We start from the raw sequence: 17,766 nt of genomic DNA on the forward strand, positions 1-17,766 counted from the left end.
CACAGCACAAAATAAATTTTCTTTTATCATATCCATTATTACAACAAATTTTTTTCAGTCATTCTCCAACTGATGGGCCCTTAATTTGTTTTCAAATGATGTCAATATTTTGGAGTATGTGAGACTTTTTCTTCTGTCTTTGTCTCCCTGGGGGGTCAAAACATGTTCATTTTCCCATATAAGCCATACTGCTTTTGAAAACAAGTTGAAAATAACCCTTTCACAATATTATATTAGTGTTTGTCATTCCACAGTCCTTTCCAATGTTGAAGCAAAATTGGTCATAATCTTCCATCATTCATGTCTATAACATTTTGCAAGTAAACTTATATTTCCAAATCTATATTGCCATTAACTGTCAAACCATTCTGCTAAACAAATAAGTCAAGTGTTCATTAAAACACGTTTTGGGGTCCACATCCCCTAGAATGTAAGCTCCTTATAGGTACAAGGTTCTTTTTCCCCTTTTCTTTGTATCCTAACACTTGGCATACAGCCTACCATATTATTACATGCTTGGCTGACTAGTTATGTCAGGTAAAATTCTGTATAAAATTATTATAATTGGTATGCTTTCATTCACTCAGCTCTTTATTCACAATCAACTTGTTTAAATAGATAACAATGGAGGGTTGTTTTTTTTATTCTTCTTTCCAGCTTAGTAGCTTTGATCTTTGTTCTAACAAGTCAGTGATCTTTATAAAAGACTGCTGACTCAGAAATGATTCCCACATTTTTAACAATCATTCTTTTTCAGTTAAAATATGATCTATTTCATCTTTTATATTGGTATTGCTCTACCTTGATCAGCACCTTTTCAATCTTTTCTTAAAGAAAATATTCCTGGGGCAGCTAGGTGGCGCAGTGAATAGAGCACCAGCCTTGGAGTCAGGAGTAACTGGGTTCAAATCCGACCTCAGATACTTAATAATTACCTAGCCCTGTGGCCTTGGGCAAGCTACTCAACCCCACTGCTTTGAAAAATCTAAAAAAAAATACAAATATTTCTGATTAATAGACAAAAGTCTCCTGTATATTCAACCATTGATTGGCCTTTCTCATTCCTTACTCCTGTCTACTTCCATTCTCACCTTCAAATGGAATTCAACTAATGCAGTGTGAAGTGAACCTAAGAAAACCACTTCTACAACACTGTAAAGGAAAATTATGAAAGATTTACAAACTGTGATGAATACAATAACTAATTATGACTCCAGAAAACTATCTCATGCTTCTCACTTCTTGGCAGATAAATGATGGACCAGAGGTCCAACCAATAAGTATGTATACGAATGTGTATCTATCAAATAATAATTCTACCTGTTCTATTCAAAACACAGATAAGCTGCAGAAAGGGAGGGAGGGAAATGGGAGGTAGGAGGGAAAGACAGAGAATGAGGGAGAAAAGGAATAAAAAGAGGAAAGGAGCCAAGAGGGAAAGAGGAAGAAGGAAAACTGGGAGGGAAGGAGAGAGGGAAGAAGAGAGACTGGTAAAGACTTTGGTGGCAAAGCATCCCCATGCAGGGTCTTCAATAGCTGTGGTTATACCATCTGTATATAAGAATTGTGAACAAGCTGCATTTATAGGCTACAATCTCAAAGGATACTAGTGGCAAGAACTGAGCTAGAAGTAGTTACTCTTAAGGCTCCTGAATTCAGTGTTGGCCAAGGTGGTAGGGGTGGTTTGACTTTCCTAGCACATGCTGCCTACTGCAACTCCCTTATAGTTCCTTATTGCTTCAGGTAGGCTGGTGTACCTGCCCTAAATGTATGGGAGGAGAGAAAGGGGGGGAGGGGTTGGTTAAGAACTGAGTGGGAATGACTGACCCCTTCTCCCAGGGGTTACTATCTCAGATAATTACTATGAAGACTAGGATGAGTGGTCGAGAGGCATTGTCATTTACAGACTTCTTTTATCTGTCCATTAGCAAGAGCTGGTCAGTAGCTACTGTTGGTGGTAGTAAAAGAGACCTTCTCTGCAAGAATTTCTCCCCTCAATTATGACTACAGGGGTTGAGCTGTAAGTTTTTAATGGTAGTTTGAGTCACTATTATTCCTAAGGCTCTTAAGTTCAATGTTCTGAGTTGTCCCCATCAGTATTTGGAGGGAGATAGTAGTTGTCTATTTATCCAATCTATTTGTTCTTAACTCCTTAATATATTTCTTTTGCTACCATCAGACCAGCATTTTCCCAAACTCCAGTCTTTTGAACTATGTGTTAAAAGTTGATATGCAAGTCACCTGACTGAAACAAAGAATGGATTTAACCACATAAAATGCTATAAGTTAGTATGCATCCATCTACAGTTTTTGTGAGTTAATAATTGTAACCCACTTCACATAATGCTTGACCCATAATAAGAACTATATAAATGTTAATCATTTGCTTTTAGTTTTTTTTTTTGGTGATGCCCAATTTTTTCTTGCCAAAACCATAAATTGGATTCCAATAAAGCCTTAGAATCTTACAGAAGAAAAGATAATTCCTTTGTTTAATACATAGATAGATAGCTAGATAAACAGATATAGTTATATATGTATATATAATATATATACGTATAAGAAAATCTCACATTTGCATCAAGCACACACCTGAAATGAGGTTAATCACATTTGGCTTTCCAATAGAGAGATCATCCTTGATGGAGCTAATTTGTTACCCAAGGGTGAATATGAACTTTTAATGGCAATGACAAGTAGTATCAATGTACAATCAATCTTTATGAGAATAATTTACACAGGTATTAAGTTTATCATCAATAAAACTCTCAAGAAGGATCATGTAAGGCTTTCACAAACCAGGCAATGGGATGCAGTTCAGTGTGGTAGGTTTGGAGTATGAGGATCTGGGGTCCAGTTCAGAAGAGAAACAGCTCATTAAACAACTTCATCAGAAGACATCAGCAGTTCTGAAAGGGATAAGAAAAACAGAACAAAGTTCCATCATGGATGCAGTCAAAAAAGTTTTGACATCTCTCTGTAAATGACTCACAGATCCACACAATCAACCCAATGTCTACCCTGAACTTCACTTTCACAACATTGATCACATCACAGGTAACTCTACTACTCATCCAATTGGATGTCATGGAGAAATCTTAAACTTAGCCATGCCCAAAACTAAATTCATTCTTCCCAAACTATTATTCCCTCTTCCAAGTTCCCCATTTCTGTTGAAGGCACCAGCACCCTTCCAGTTTCCCAGGATCCTATTCTAATCTCAGCACTTCTTTAACTTCCCACTCTGTTTCCTGCCTTATCTAATCAGTTGCTCTATCTTACCATTTCTTCCTCCAAAGCATCTCTCACAACCAAGCTTTCTTTCATTCCATTCATACAGTTATCCCTTGAAGGTCCTCTTTACCTCTTAAGCTAGGTCTATGTAGCCAATGTACTGACTTCAATGTTGTATATCTGTGAAACCTATATGGACTATCAGTGACAATCCAGGAAACTGAATCACTTCTGTTTGAATTATCTTAGGGAGATTCTGAAGATAACATAGCCAAGATACTGGACACTGAGGTCCTTTCTCAAGGTGAACTGTCAACTATATAAACTCTACTGCAGAGAGTGCAATTCTGCTCAAATGTCAAATATACATTTGCCTAAAAAACTTTTTACAGAGAATTCACACAAGGCAAGTGTTCATTCTGAGGTCAAAAGAATCTTACAGGCAGAGTCTCAAAGTATCTCTGAAGAACTCTGGAATCAATTGTGTAATATAGAAGACACTGGCAAAGGACTACCCACCATGGTATGACTGCATCCAAATAAGGAGCTGCACTCTATGAGCAACAAAGAATTAAAGTAGCTTAAAAGATACGTGAGATGAGTAAATTTAGAGACATTTAAATTCCATATGTGCATGTGGACTATTTGTGCCCAACCTGTGTCAGAGTCTTCAGAGATCATATTGGTCTAACCAGTAACAGTTAGACACATTTATACCTTGATCCCAGCATAGGGATGTCACTTTGGTCTTCAAGAAAGGACAACAACTAACCAGGTCACTGTGAAGCCTTCCTAACTAGTTTTCCTGCCTCAGGTCTCTCCACATTCCAATCCAGCCTACATACTGCTGCAAAGTATTTTTTCTAAAAGACCAGTTAACTCTCCTATTCAACCAACTTCAGTTAGTTTCCTACTAATTACAAGATAAAATATAAATCACTCTATTCAGCTTTCAAAGTTCATCATAATCTGGCCCAAACCAAACTTTCCAGCTCAGTGAACATTACTCTTGCACCCAATACATTGTGATCCAAACAAACTATCCTTCTCACTGTTCTTTCCCATCAACACTCCATCTCCTATCTTTATGTCTTAAAGAAGGCAAATTCAAGAAAATCTGAGAAGAAAGCACTATCAAGCAGAAGGAATTTGGATAGGTTGAGTTTGGGATGGAGATGTGCAGCATGGAGCTGTTAAATGAATGAAAAAAGTATTTAAATGCTCAACCAACTATGGAAGCTTAAATGCTAAAAAGGAAGGCAATAAAAAGGATCAAAGGATAATAAAGTTAGAGATAGATTATCAACTTTAAATTGCTCACTTTACAGATAAGGAAAAGTGAATACCAGAAAAGTAATATCTCTAAAATGGGAAAGAGGTGGCCAAGGAAAAGTATTTTGTTTTGGAAAGATAAAAGGATGATTACTAGAGCAGTTTGAGAGCACACTAGCATAGTCTTACTAGAAGCAATTGATTTGATTGTAGTTCTGCAACTAAAAAAAGTCTAGGAAAGGTGATGGGTACGTATACAGCAGTAGAGGCTGACATAGGAAAGGATATCTAGGACTACCTAGAAGGGAGAGAGGAACCACTACTAGAGTCCAAGAGTGAAACAGTGAAATCCTCCAAAGTTTCAGCTCTGGTTTTAGGGTTTAGCACTTGTCAAGAAGATGACTAGATAAAAAAAAAAAAGTGATTCTTTTCAAGTTTCAGTTCATTGATGGGATCAGAAGTCATACTACAAAATAGGAAGTTTTTTTTTTATATGAGTTTGCCTATAAAAGGGAAAAGAGAAAGAACTACAGATTGAGGGGATTAAGGATTAAGGATTAAGTGAATGTTCTTTAGGAATAGGAATAAGAAAGTTGTCAACAGAAGATGAATAAATGAACTATCTTCCAGAGAAGATGAAACTAGCAACAGAAGGGAAGGTAGCTACTGGAGCAAATGAAGAATGTGGGATAATGAAAGGGATGGTAAAATATAGAAAAAAGGGGGAAATGGAGATTACAATGGATATGCTTCATTTTCTTAAATTAGAAAGTAGGGTTCCTTTGCTGAGAGAGAAAACAGTGAATAGAAAACAGTGAATAATCCAATAGGTTTGAGAAAAAGAAAAAAAGATTTGGAACAGCAATATGGAAAGATTTATAGAGCCAACTAGAGAAAAGTAAAAAGATTAGCTTGTAACAATAGAGGCCTGGTTAAGAATAGGTAACATAGGGGGCATCTAAGTGGCAGTGGATAGAGCCCCAATCCTGGAGTTAGGAGAACCCGAGTTCAAATCCTCAGACACTTAATAATTACCTAACTGTGTGGCCTTGGGCAGGACACTTAACCCCCACGGCCTTGCAAAAACCTAAAAAAAAATTTTTTTAATTTAAAAAAAAATAGAACTAGGAGGACCCTCAAGGGTCACCTAAGCAAATCTCACTCTATAGAAGAGAATCAGGTTATGGGACTTACTCAAGGTCATAGAAATAAGTGTCAAAGACAGCACTTGAACCCAGATCCTCAATATTTTCCCCCCTCTTGCTTCCCATAGTGAAGAAGATACGCTTAAAAACCAAAAGGCTAAACCTATTCCCTTCACTACACAAAGGAAACCATCAGCATTTCCTCTGGTTCTGCCGAGTCGGGGTGACGGACCCGCTTCAGGGGGCGCCACCGGGGGAGAGGGGAGAGGGCCAAGGGGCGCCCCGGGGCGCTGCGGCATCCGCAGAGGCGGGAGGGCCGGGCTGGGGGCCCGAGGGCAGGGCCCAAGCACTCCAGGGGGTCCCCGGGGCGGGGGGGGGGGGGGGGAGGTGGGGATGGGGGAGATGGGGAGATGGGGGAGATGGGGAGATGGGGGCGGGGAGATGGGGGAGATGGGGGCGGGGAGATTGAAAGATGGGGAGATGGGGGCGGGGAGATGGGGGAGATGGGGAGGTAGGGGAGGGGGAAGATGGGGAGGTAGGGGAGATGGGGGCGGGGAGATGGGGAGATGGAGCAGATGGGGGCGGGGAGATGGGGGAGATGGGGGCGGGGAGATGGGGAGATGGGGAGATGGGGGAGGGGAGATGGGGAATGGGGGCGGGGAAATGGAGGAGATGGGGAGGTGGGCAGGTGGGGAGGGGCTGCCTGCAGCTGTCTCCGGCCCCCGCCCCACTCTTACCCCCTCCTGCGGCGGAGGATCCGGGGAGCCGCTCCCGAAGCCGCCACTGCGGGCGCGGACAGCCGGGGCCGGGAGCGCGCCGGGAGCCCCCTCCCCCCCCCCCCCCCCGCTCTCCGCCCCTCCCCCTCCTCACCCCCCCCCCGCCCCGCCCCGGCCCCGAGCCCGCTCCCCTCGGCGGGGCCGCGCTCCCCTCGGCGGGGCCGCGCTCCCCTCGGCGGGGCCGCGCTCCCCTCGGCGGGGCCGCGCTCCCCTCGGCGGCCTCCGCGGCGCCCAGACGCGTCCCCGGCCCCGAAGAGGAGCCGCCGCTCCGCGAAGCGCCCCCGCCGGCCGGCCCGCCCGCCCACCTGCCTCCCCTCCCCTCCCCCCGCCCTCCTCCCCCGCCCCCGCGGCCCGCCCCCAAGCCGCGCGCCCGCTTCCGCCGTGGCCACTCAGGCGCTCGCCCCGCCCACCGCGCCTCTCGCTCCGCCCCGCAGCTGGAGCTCGGCCCACTCTCGCGAGAGGAAGAAGGGACGTTCTCGCGAGATGGCGCATCCTGAGGAAGGGCTAAGGAAAGCCCTTTAAAAAAAGGAAAAAATAAAACTGGAGGCTGCCTGCAGCCGGGCGGCTGTCACGTGAGGGCGGCGCCGCCTTCCTATTGGCCTGAAGGCTGGCCCCGCTGCAGGGGCTTTAAAGCCCAGGCTGACATAGTACTGTTCAGCCGCATTATGCTCTTTGCGCAAGGCCTGCTGGGTGTTCGTGGTGAGGCCACCTCTGCCCTGGGTGCTGAACCCAATACCGGAGCTTCCAGCAATCAATAGTCATGAAGTGTTTGTTAAGTGCTGTAGTGAACGCAGAATACACGCAAGGAGACACATGAGGGGGCTGGGTTAGAGAGATGAGGTCAAGCTGGGCAATCAGGCAGGGCTTCTTGCAAGAGGCGCCATCCGTGGGCATCGGGGAGGCCTCCGTTACAAAGAGGTGCCATCATGGGCATCGGGGCGGCCTCCGTTACAAAGAGGCGCCATCCGTGGGCATCGGGGAGGCCTCCGCCACAAAGAGGCGCCATCCGTGGGCATCGGGGCACCCTCTGCTACAAAGAGGCGCCATCCGTGGGCATCGGGGAGGCCTCCGCCACAAAGAGGCGCCATCCGTGGGCATCGGGGAGGCCTCCGCCACAAAGAGGCGCCATCCGTGGGCATCGGGGAGGCCTCCGCCACAAAGAGGCGCCATCCGTGGGCATCGGGGCACCCTCTGCTACAAAGAGGCGCCATCTGTGGGCATCGGGGAGGCCTCCGCTACAAAGAGGCGCCATCCGTGGGCATCGGGGAGGCCTCCGCTACAAAGAGGCGCCATCCGTGGGCATCGGGGAGGCCTCCGCCACAAAGAGGCGCCATCCGTGGGCATCGGGGAGGCCTCCGTTACAAAGAGGCGCCATCCGTGGGCATCGGGGCACCCTCTGCTACAAAGAGGCGCCATCCGTGGTCATCGGGGAGGCCTCCGTTACAAAGAGGCGCCATCCGTGGGCATCGGGGAGGCCTCCGCTACAAAGAGGCGCCATCCGTGGGCATCGGATAGGCCTCCGTTACAAAGAGGCGCCATCCGTGGGCATCGGGGAGGCCTCCGTTACAAAGAGGCGCCATCCGTGGGCATCGGGGAGGCCTCCGTTACAAAGAGGCGCCATCCGTGGGCATCGGGGAGGCCTCCGTTACAAAGAGGTGCCATCATGGGCATCGGGGCGGCCTCCGTTACAAAGAGGCGCCATCCGTGGGCATCAGGGAGGCCTCCGCCACAAAGAGGTGCTATCCATGGGCATCGGGGCACCCTCTGCTACAAAGAGGTGCCATCCGTGGGCATCGCGGGCATCGGGGCAGCCTCCATTACAAAGAGGCACCATCCGTAGACATCAGGATGGCTTCTGTTACAATCTTAATTCTCTACTTCAAGAATCAATTTACATCCCCACCCAAATTCTTTCTGTTATATTTTAAGTCTCATCTTCCCCTGCATCAAGATGAGGAAGGAGAGTTTGGCAGGAAAGGTGGTTTCCATTTATGGACATATTAAATTGAGAAGCCAGTGGGACATCCATGTAGAAATGTCCAGGCCAGGAGCTCAGGAGAGGGATCCAGGTTGGCTGTGTAGACCTGGAGCCATCTGCATGCAGGTGGTCATTGAGTCATTGGGAGAGAAGGCTCATGGCAGAGCCTAGGGGTAGACTCCCCCAAAGGAAGACTGGTAGAAAGATAATCAACTGACCAATAACCATTTATTAAACTCCTACGATTTACACCCTGGCCTTGGAATCAGGAGTTCCAATCTGGCCTCAGACACTTGATGCTCACTAGTTGTCACTTAACCCTGACTGCCTCGCATCCAGGGCCATCTCCAGTTGTCCTGACTCGTATCTGGCCACTGGATCCAGATGGTTCTGGAGGAGAAAGTGAGGCTGATGACTTGGCCCAGCCCCCCCCCCCATTCAAATCCAATTTCAAATCCAATTCAAGTGTTTGTCATGGCATCACTTTCCTGATATCATGAACAAAGAACCACCATCATCAAGGCATTGGGTGATGATACAAAGGGAAAAAAATGAAGCCGACTTTGCCTTCAAGGAACTTATATTCTATGGGGAGGTGGAGTAGAGACATGTATGTGTAGGCATAATCAGAATGTGTAGAAAATAAATACAGAATGGTTTGGGGAGAGAGGGTACGAATCCCCTCATTTACATATATGGAAACTGAGACAAAGAGAGGGTAAACAGCTTTCTCATGGCAACTCAATACTTGACAAAGGCAGATTCTGGATCTCTATCCTCTGACTCCAGAGTCAAGTTTCTTCTTACATCTAGTCCAAATTTCATTCTTTTGCAACTTCTACCTCTGAGTACTGGTTCTGCTCTCTGGGGCCAAATAGGACTGGTCTAATGCTTCCTTCAACATGACAGACAGCCTTTGAGATATTTGAAAAAGGTTGTCATGCCTCTGCATCTTCTTTCATATCTATTCCCCATGTCTTCAAAGTCTTTTATCATCCTGGTTGCCTTAATTATTATGATTATGGCAGATCCCAGACAATATAGTGAAAAAAAAGAAGTTAATCTCACCTTTCTTGCTATTCTGTGTCTTACCTCCCACTCTAAAGAATTTCGATTTTTCACTTTGAATTTTAATGAGGAATTATTGTAATGAGTTCAATAAAGGAATTCTAAAAAAAAATCCCAAATCCTTTAGAACCTTTAGAGGATTTACCAAAGATGGCAGAATTGGACACTAGGAAAAGGAAGCAAGGAAAATAGTTCTATTAGCTATCTGCTCATCTGAGAATTATCTATTATCTGTCTCCCTCCTATTTATCAAATAATCTATGTATACCATCTATCACTCACCTACCACTGGCACAGGACTGCCAAGAGTGGCATGCCCTCATCAGAGAGAAAGTGCTATGCTCTATGAGCAAATCAGAATTGAAGCAAGTCAAAGGAAATGTGAGATGCACAAGTTTAGAGTAATCACTCCAGGTGTTCACAAGGACTATTTGTGCCCAACCTGTGGTAGAGCATGCCAACTCATCTCTAACAAAATTTATGTAAATCTATATAAATATCAGTTGATTATCTGAAATCTATTATCTTCTACTGTGTATTAGCAATGTATATATATATATATATATATATATGTATATATATATATATATATATTACCTATCTACTATTTATCAATTTATTAATGTCTACCCATCAACTGTCTTATTGATGCAGAGAAATGTGGGCATAAGGGGTGACAAGATCATTTGGAGACAAATTTTGTAAATCTTTTGCTTGCGTTGTTAAGGGAATCTTCCTTCTTTTAACATCTAATTTAGACCACAGCTGAAGGCCTGACCTTCAACCTCACTTAAATTGCATTGTCTTCTGCTGGGGCAGCTAGTGAACAGGCCCTGGAAGCACCCAAGACCACCCAAAAGAGACCCCCTCCCCAAAAGGCAAAATCTCCAATGTGGGACTTGGGTCACTCCCAGGTCACCACCTCCTCCCATGGACTCTGGGGGAGAATTTGAGGAGATTCAGAAGGGGGCTTGCTCTTTTTGACCTCCAGTCTCCTGTTGAAGCCCTGTTCAGCTGGCCTAAACAGTTCAATCAGCATGGTCTTCTCTTTAAACTCTTCTTAACTTTTGTATCACTCTCTTAATGTGTTATAACCTCTTTTAGTAAATCTTTATCTTCTTTCCTAAACCAAAGCCAAGAAATAAATCATGGGCTACATTATTTTCATATGTTAGCTATCAATCTACTATCTATTATCTATCTTTCCAACCACATGTCTGTCTATGTGGGGAGACCTGCCCTAAGTCTTTGATATCATACTATATAGGTCCAAATCCTGTTCTGCTTGGTTTAAAGGTTGAACCTTGTTCAGGGGATTCCTTACCAGTCTGAATAGGAGGTAGACACACCACAGTGTGAAGGAAGCAGTGAGAGGAAGTAAAAGGAAAAGAGCCACACAGAGCCAATGGAAGATGCCAAATGAAATTGAATACGGCAGCTGAGGATCTTTGAAAAAGATTAGTGTAGATACCAGGAATTCTTTTCTAGGAAAACTTGTCCCTCTCAGGACTGTGGAAACGGAAGCTGCCACCTGTTCAATGGCCTATCACCTTTCTCATCAGATGTTCTGGACTTACGTAGTTAGTAAATCAAGGAATGATTCATATGTTCCTAGTCAGGCTTTTATTGGGGGCAAATAGATAATCCTCAAAGGGGAAGAGAGCTGAGAAAAAATTTTATGGTCTGTATAAGAAACTGGTCATGGCACAGTTTTAGAATTTTAAAGTAAATGGAATGGGAAAAAGTGAATATGAGACGCCCAGAAACATAGCACGGTATAGTGGAGAGAAAGTTAGTCTTAGGTTTGAATTCTGCTTCTGACAAACATTGGTTGTGTGATCCTGGGCAAATAAGTTAAATTCTCAGTGTTTCAAACACTTTCTAAGTTGCAGAACATTTGGTGATCTATATTCATGGAGGAAGTTCTCATCATTAGTAAAGACAAAAATAATGAAATCATAGACTTAGACCAAAAACATAGATTAGAAATATACTTTGGGGGGAAGTAAAACACAAAGATAATAAAGTTATTTTAATAACTTCTGTAGTATGAGCAACTAAGTCATTATTTTATAATATTCATAATAATTTAATAAAATGTCCTTTGCAGGGGAAATGCAGCAATTTGATTCAGTGGTCTTAGAATTACTAAAACTTAAGCCCTATGTTTTATTAGTGATTTCACTCTGATTGTTGTGATAATGGAATCCCAGGATCTCAATACTGTAAGGGACCTTAGAAACTACTGGGTACCTAACTAAAAATCTACTCTTCAAAATTACAAACAAGTGATCATCCAGCCTTTGCTTGAGGACCTCCAAGGACGGAGATCTATCTCACCGTCAAGTCCACCCATTCTTTGGTTAGAAGGTTCAAATTATTATGAAGTTTCCACTTATATTGAGTCTCACTTTGTTCTTTTGCAACCTCCATAGAGTACTCTTGGTTTGTATGCTCTGAGGGCCAGGAACAAGTCTAATCCTTCTGCCATATGATAATCCTTCAAATACTATGAGACAATTACCTCCTAAGTCTTTTCTTTTCCTAGCTAAATATACTCTTCTCCTTCAATTAGTCCTCATATGGCATGATTTTGACATCCTATGGACATTCTCCAAAGTTATCAATGATTTCCTAATCTATGATTTCTAGAATTAAAGGTAATATGTATATATATATATATATATATATATATATATATATATATACATATATATATTGCAGCAGGTCAGAAAACAGTAGAACAAGATTGTTACCTCCCTAATCCAAGACTGTGGCTCTCAAAGCAGGCTTTATTATTTATTGTTGTTGACTGTATAATCACACTATGGCAGCAGATCAGAAAACAGCAGAACAGGATTGTAAACTCCCTAATCCTAGATTCTGTAGTTCTCAAGGCAGATTAACTCATATCTAAAGTCATATTGAGATGAACTGCTGTCCAAAAACTGCTAACCCATTTCTTATATTTGTTAAACTGATTTTTCTTAAAGTCAAGTATAAAGCTTTACATTTATCTCCATTAAATTTCATCTTATTATACTATTAATAAACATTAATTAAAAATAATGTCACTATCTTTGGGTTTTCTGATCCTCATCTTATGATAAAACCTACTAGTTTTATATCATTTGGAAATTTATTGAGGAAAGCAAGTATCCACTCAGGGTCATGAAGAGGACTTGGCCAGATGGGAGATCTGGGTTCATGATTAACTAGTACATAAAAACCATGATTCCTGACAGAACTAAAGTATCACAGTAGTATATACCTGATAGGAATAGAGCAATTGCAATAAATGATGATGGGTGAAGAGCTTTAATACTGCTAAGGAGAGAAAGAAAAACTTAATGAATGATAGGTCAATGAGAGAGGAGTTCCAGTGTTCAACAATTGGAAATAACAAACCTTGAATTTGTCACTCCTTAGAAACCCACCTCAGTCATTATATTGAGGAATAGAGATGATTTTGATCCATAATGTGAGAGATAAGCTAAGAAGTCATTTGATTTTCTAAAGACTCAAATACAAGGTTTGTTGTTTTGTAAATGGAATGAGTTAGAAGGCCTATAATGAGGAGTTGGTAGCTTCTCTTAGAAGGTTAGGAGAGAATATAGCATCCAGGTATATTAGTTCCCAGGGTTCACTAGAAAGTGAAAAGTTAAAAAGCATAGCCAGTCCCTTCATGCCAAAAGGGAATACCAATCATTACATGGTAATCAATGGTAATACAAGCTACAAGGAGAAATACTAGATGGAAAAAATTTGATATATATAATAGCTCTCAATTCCTTTTGTATATCATTGGTAATCTTCATCTGCATAAATTTTACTGAGTCTTTGGTATCTAGAGAAGGTTTGGGTCATTGTCAATAATCACAACCATCTTCCAGTTACACTGGACCCTTTTTTTTTGAAGTTGTGGGAAAAATCCCTTTGCTTCCTAGTTTAACTGAGATAAGGCTAGAATTTTTCCAAAGAATGTGAACTAGGAAATGCATGGGGGAGGTGGGGCAGGGGGAGAGAATATCACAAAAGCATGAAAACAAACAAGTTTGCTGAATGATCCTAAATTTAACATCTAGTTAAAAACTGATAGCCAAAACAGCTGATGGGGCATTTGACCTATTCCATTCTGGACTGGATGGTTAAAACCAAAACTTTGATAGCTAAAGCTATACTTTTAGTCCAAGGTAGATGTAGGTCTGCACTGCTTCTGGTACTAAAACAATCATCACTCCCTCTCAGGAATTGCTTCTAAGGGTAGTAGAATTCTTAGTCCCTCCTAAATCTGCTTCCAATTGTGTGACCAAATATGGAATCAAGAAAGATCATACTTGCTGACCCCAAGTACTACACTTCCCCTCTGTAATTATAGTGGTTCTTTTGAGTTCTTCCAAGATTCTGGTCTACTCTGATAAAGAATCTAAGTCTTTTAAAACTCACAAATTATCTAACAGATGCAGGAAGAAAGGAAAATATAAATATTAAGAGCCATTGCTAATTGAAGAGAAATTGAAAATGATGAAAAAAAGCATTTCAGAGACAATACACTATATAAAATCTTATATATGTTATCAGGAACATACAACTGAACTAACAAATCTTCAGTTGTCAACTTTTCAGGAAGCCCTGTGCAATAATTTCATGATGATGAAATGATAATCAAAAGCCTAGAACAAATTGTTCTGAAATTGCTCCAGTTCTCTTGCTCTTGTGTATTACATTATAGACCTTTCAAACAAGTGAGCAAATTGCCCTGCACATAAGAGCTTTCTCAATATTTATTAACTCTCATCATATTTTACCAGAAAAAAATCCTAATATGGAAGAACTCCAAGAAATAATGTTATGGGAAACTATTTTTTGTTGACTGTTGAGCCAGAGGAATGTTTTATTCCTGTCTAGCTAAATGAATGCTTAAAATGATTTGGTTAAAAAAAAAGAGTCTGAGAAGCACCTACAATTTAGCATATATTGAGTTGCCTGTCTTCTAGGTTCTGATTAGCTTCTAAGTCCTTTGAAACATCCTGAAGATTCAGGTCTACACCTGGGAGAACCAGTTTGGGTCCAGATTAGTCTCCAAAATATAAACAGTCAGGAAGATTCTCAGAGATTTCTGTTCCATTTAGAAATATTCACACTTCATTTTACTTCATCTTTCACATCCAATCAGTTATCAAATACTGTTACTTTGCTCTATTATGCCTTTCAAATTCATCTCATCCCAGCTACCATCATCTCACACCCAAACTACTGAAATAATGTTACAATAGTTTTATGATTGGTCAGCCTACATCCAATCTCTCCTTTCATCAATCCCTCCCTCACATAACTGCCAAAACATTATTTTGTAAACCATGGGTGTAGGTAATGAAAACCAGAATTCTAGAAGTATCTTCAAAATGTTAACAAGACACTAGATGTAAAATTCCTTTCAGTGGAGCAATTTGCCCAGTTTTCCTAATATAGAGAGACACTCTCTTAGAACATACTCAATTTGTCTAACATGGAACCTGCAATATTCCCTACCACACAGGCAGGGATAGCCTTCTTTTATTGGCTGCCATGTCTTTAACTGGTCAAACTGAGTCATTGACTTTCTTTTTTTGCCACTCTCTTACTATCTGTGTCTTTTTCTCATTTTATTCACAGAAAGTATCATGAAATGAGCTAGAGAGAGGAGAAGGGCTCTGAGAAATGGACTTGGGCACATTTGTTTCTTTTCTGTGTTGATTATCCTTCTTAGGTTCAGGTGCCAGAAGTGATTCCTACAGACTTAAGAGTCTGAACCATGGGAACGTATACTATCCCAGCAAATAATGGTACCTGATGCATGAGTCCAAGGTAGCTATAACTTCCTTGATTTTTAAAATATTTTATTTTTTGAATGTATGATTGATATATTGTTTGCTTCTCAGGGGGTGGTAGATGAGTAGTTGTCCTCAAAATTTTAAAAGAAAAAAATAAACTCTAATTTTTTTAATTAAAAAAAGAAATCTTTGGGAGAATAGAAAGCCCCATCTACCTGGCTTTAGGTGATATGGTGCAGAATAATGTTTTACAGAGAAAAAGCACTACATCCTTCTAATAAACAACTTGTGGGAAATTGAGCAGTGGAGGAACTGTACTGACCATGTCACTTCTCTGCTAAAGAACTTTTAACATTTCTCTATTGCTTTTAGGACAGAGATTTTTAACTTTTCGCAGCATGGACCTCTTTGACAGGCTAGTGAAACCTATGGAAACCTATCAGAATATTTTTTTAAAATTAACAAAATAAAATATATAGGATTACAAAGGAATCTAATTATATTGAAATAACTGGGGAGGGGGGAAGCAACCACATTCTTGGATCCCAGGTTAAGAATTCTGGCTCTTAGATAAAATACAGATTCCTCAATTTTGCATTCCCTCAATTTAATATTCCATTTGTTGTTTCATCCTTTGCCCAAGCTGTTTAATCCTACTAGAATGGACTCTTTTATTGCCTTCACCTCACAGAAGTTCGTTCATTTTTTTAGAGGAAAAAGGTAAGGGAGGAATATAGTCCAAGGTTAAACTCACATGCTACCAATTACAGGAATACTGTCCTAATGCCTCTTATTGTTATGTCTTCTCCTTCCTCAAACTATCTTATATTTATACTTATCGATGGGATATGTCTACAGTACAGTATTAGCCAGCTGAGAGCAGAGATTGTTTTTCATTTTCCCTGTGTATCTTCCAGTGCTTTAAACAAAATAAAGCCTCTAAAATGTTTGTTGAATTGAATCTGCACCCCACATTAGGTCCTCTATACTGAGAGATCTCTCCTCCATAAATTCTTCTTAATTTCCTTAAATAGTTCACCTTTAAAAAAAATTGCTCAATCTCTAGTTTTCTTCAGGTCCACACTGATTCTAAGATACTTCCTCTGTCCTCACAGCAAATCCCAAAACATAATACTGAGGCTCCCAAAGCCATTGCCTTTTCTTTCACATTCTCCTGCTTACCACACTCGAACTGGCTTTCATGAACTTCCAAGCCATATGCTCCAGCCCTAGGTCTACCTTCTTATGTTGTATATATGCCCAATAGAATTGCAGTCAACTCACCTTTCTCTACAGCCACCTCCAGGCAGTGATCAGGAAGGGAATTTTCCCAGCACTGGTCTGCCCTTCTCAACCTTGCAGTGCTCCAAGTCCCTGACACGTATCACCATTACATTTCACAGTCTGCCTTGCTGATAATATTTACAGGATGGGCATGGCTTTAGCCAAGTTTGCCATCTGCTAAATGTGTTTCCCTGTTGTCAAGAATGCATCTCTGACACATCTATTAAGAGCCTATTAAGGATAAGGAAGATACTGTCTTGGGCCTGTAGGAAATATAAAAAAAAAGATAGTTATGCAATCTAGTTGGAATGTCAAGACAAATGGAAAAAGTCAAACAGCAATGTAAGACATTGACAGGTAGCAGTTCAGTAAGAGAAACATCACATGTATGATAATAAATAGTATCCCTATACTTTCAAGACTTTTTATTTTGCTACGACTTATGTTAGAGATAAAAGAATCTTAACTATCTATTTCAAACTGTTGCTCTGCTTTTATTACTTTAAAAAAATCAGGGGCGGCTAGGTGGCGCAGTGGATAAAGCACCGGCCCTGGAGTAAGGAGTACCTGAGTTCAAATCTGATCTCAGACACTTAATTACCTAGCTGTGTGGCCTTGGGCAAGCCACTTAACTCCATTTGCCTTGCAAAAACCTAAAAAAAAAAAGATCAAATAGTGTTCCTCTTGTTCCTCATTGTATTCCTACCTTGTTCCTTTCTCTTTGTCTTATCCTTTAGGACTTTTCTACCACTAAAACTGTGATTAGATTTTTACTTCTGTATACTTGCCTTGGGAAATCTTTCTTCATCACCATTGTATAATCAGCATGTTTGAAAAGTGATATGGAGTTTTTTTAAGAAATTTGGAACAAATACATGAACTTTCAATCTATGTAAAACATATTTTTTTCATCTTCTCTTTCTTTCTATTCTTAGTATATCCAGTTAAAGAAAGTCAGTATAGCACTGATGCTCTCTCTCGCTCTCTCTCTCTCTCTCTCTCTCTCTCTCTCTCTCTCTCTCATTTCAAACCTCTCCTAACACTAGGAGATGGGGAGAATATCTGCTGGAGCACTGACCATAGCCACTACCACTACCACTCAGTTACTACTCAGTCTCATAGGACTAGGAATAACTCTCAGAAGAGAGAGATTCATTTTTACTACTCACCATTTAGCTCTTGAATTCTCACTGGTA

General features: G+C 41.4%; 1 protein-coding gene across 4 annotated transcripts in view; it reads right to left on the reverse strand.

The window, feature by feature from the left end:
- AKAP11 (A-kinase anchoring protein 11) overlaps positions 1-16,833 on the reverse strand; it is a 92,869-nt gene extending 76,036 nt beyond the window's left edge. For 2 of the 4 annotated variants that reach the window (XM_074191733.1, XM_074191729.1), the window contains exons 1-2: positions 6,389-6,477; positions 2,800-2,909 (exon numbers count right to left, since the gene is read on the reverse strand). The gene's annotated coding sequence lies outside the window, so the exon portion shown is untranslated. Of the gene's footprint in view, positions 1-2,799; positions 2,910-5,541; positions 5,596-6,388; positions 6,478-16,570 lie in introns of those variants that run through there. The other 2 variants (XM_074191731.1, XM_074191732.1) reach the window with 2 other exon arrangements.
- Positions 16,834-17,766: the final 933 nt, after the last annotated feature.

The sequence above is a fragment of the Macrotis lagotis genome, chromosome 6, assembly GCF_037893015.1.
Source record: "Macrotis lagotis isolate mMagLag1 chromosome 6, bilby.v1.9.chrom.fasta, whole genome shotgun sequence".
Taxonomy (NCBI): domain Eukaryota; kingdom Metazoa; phylum Chordata; class Mammalia; order Peramelemorphia; family Peramelidae; genus Macrotis; species Macrotis lagotis.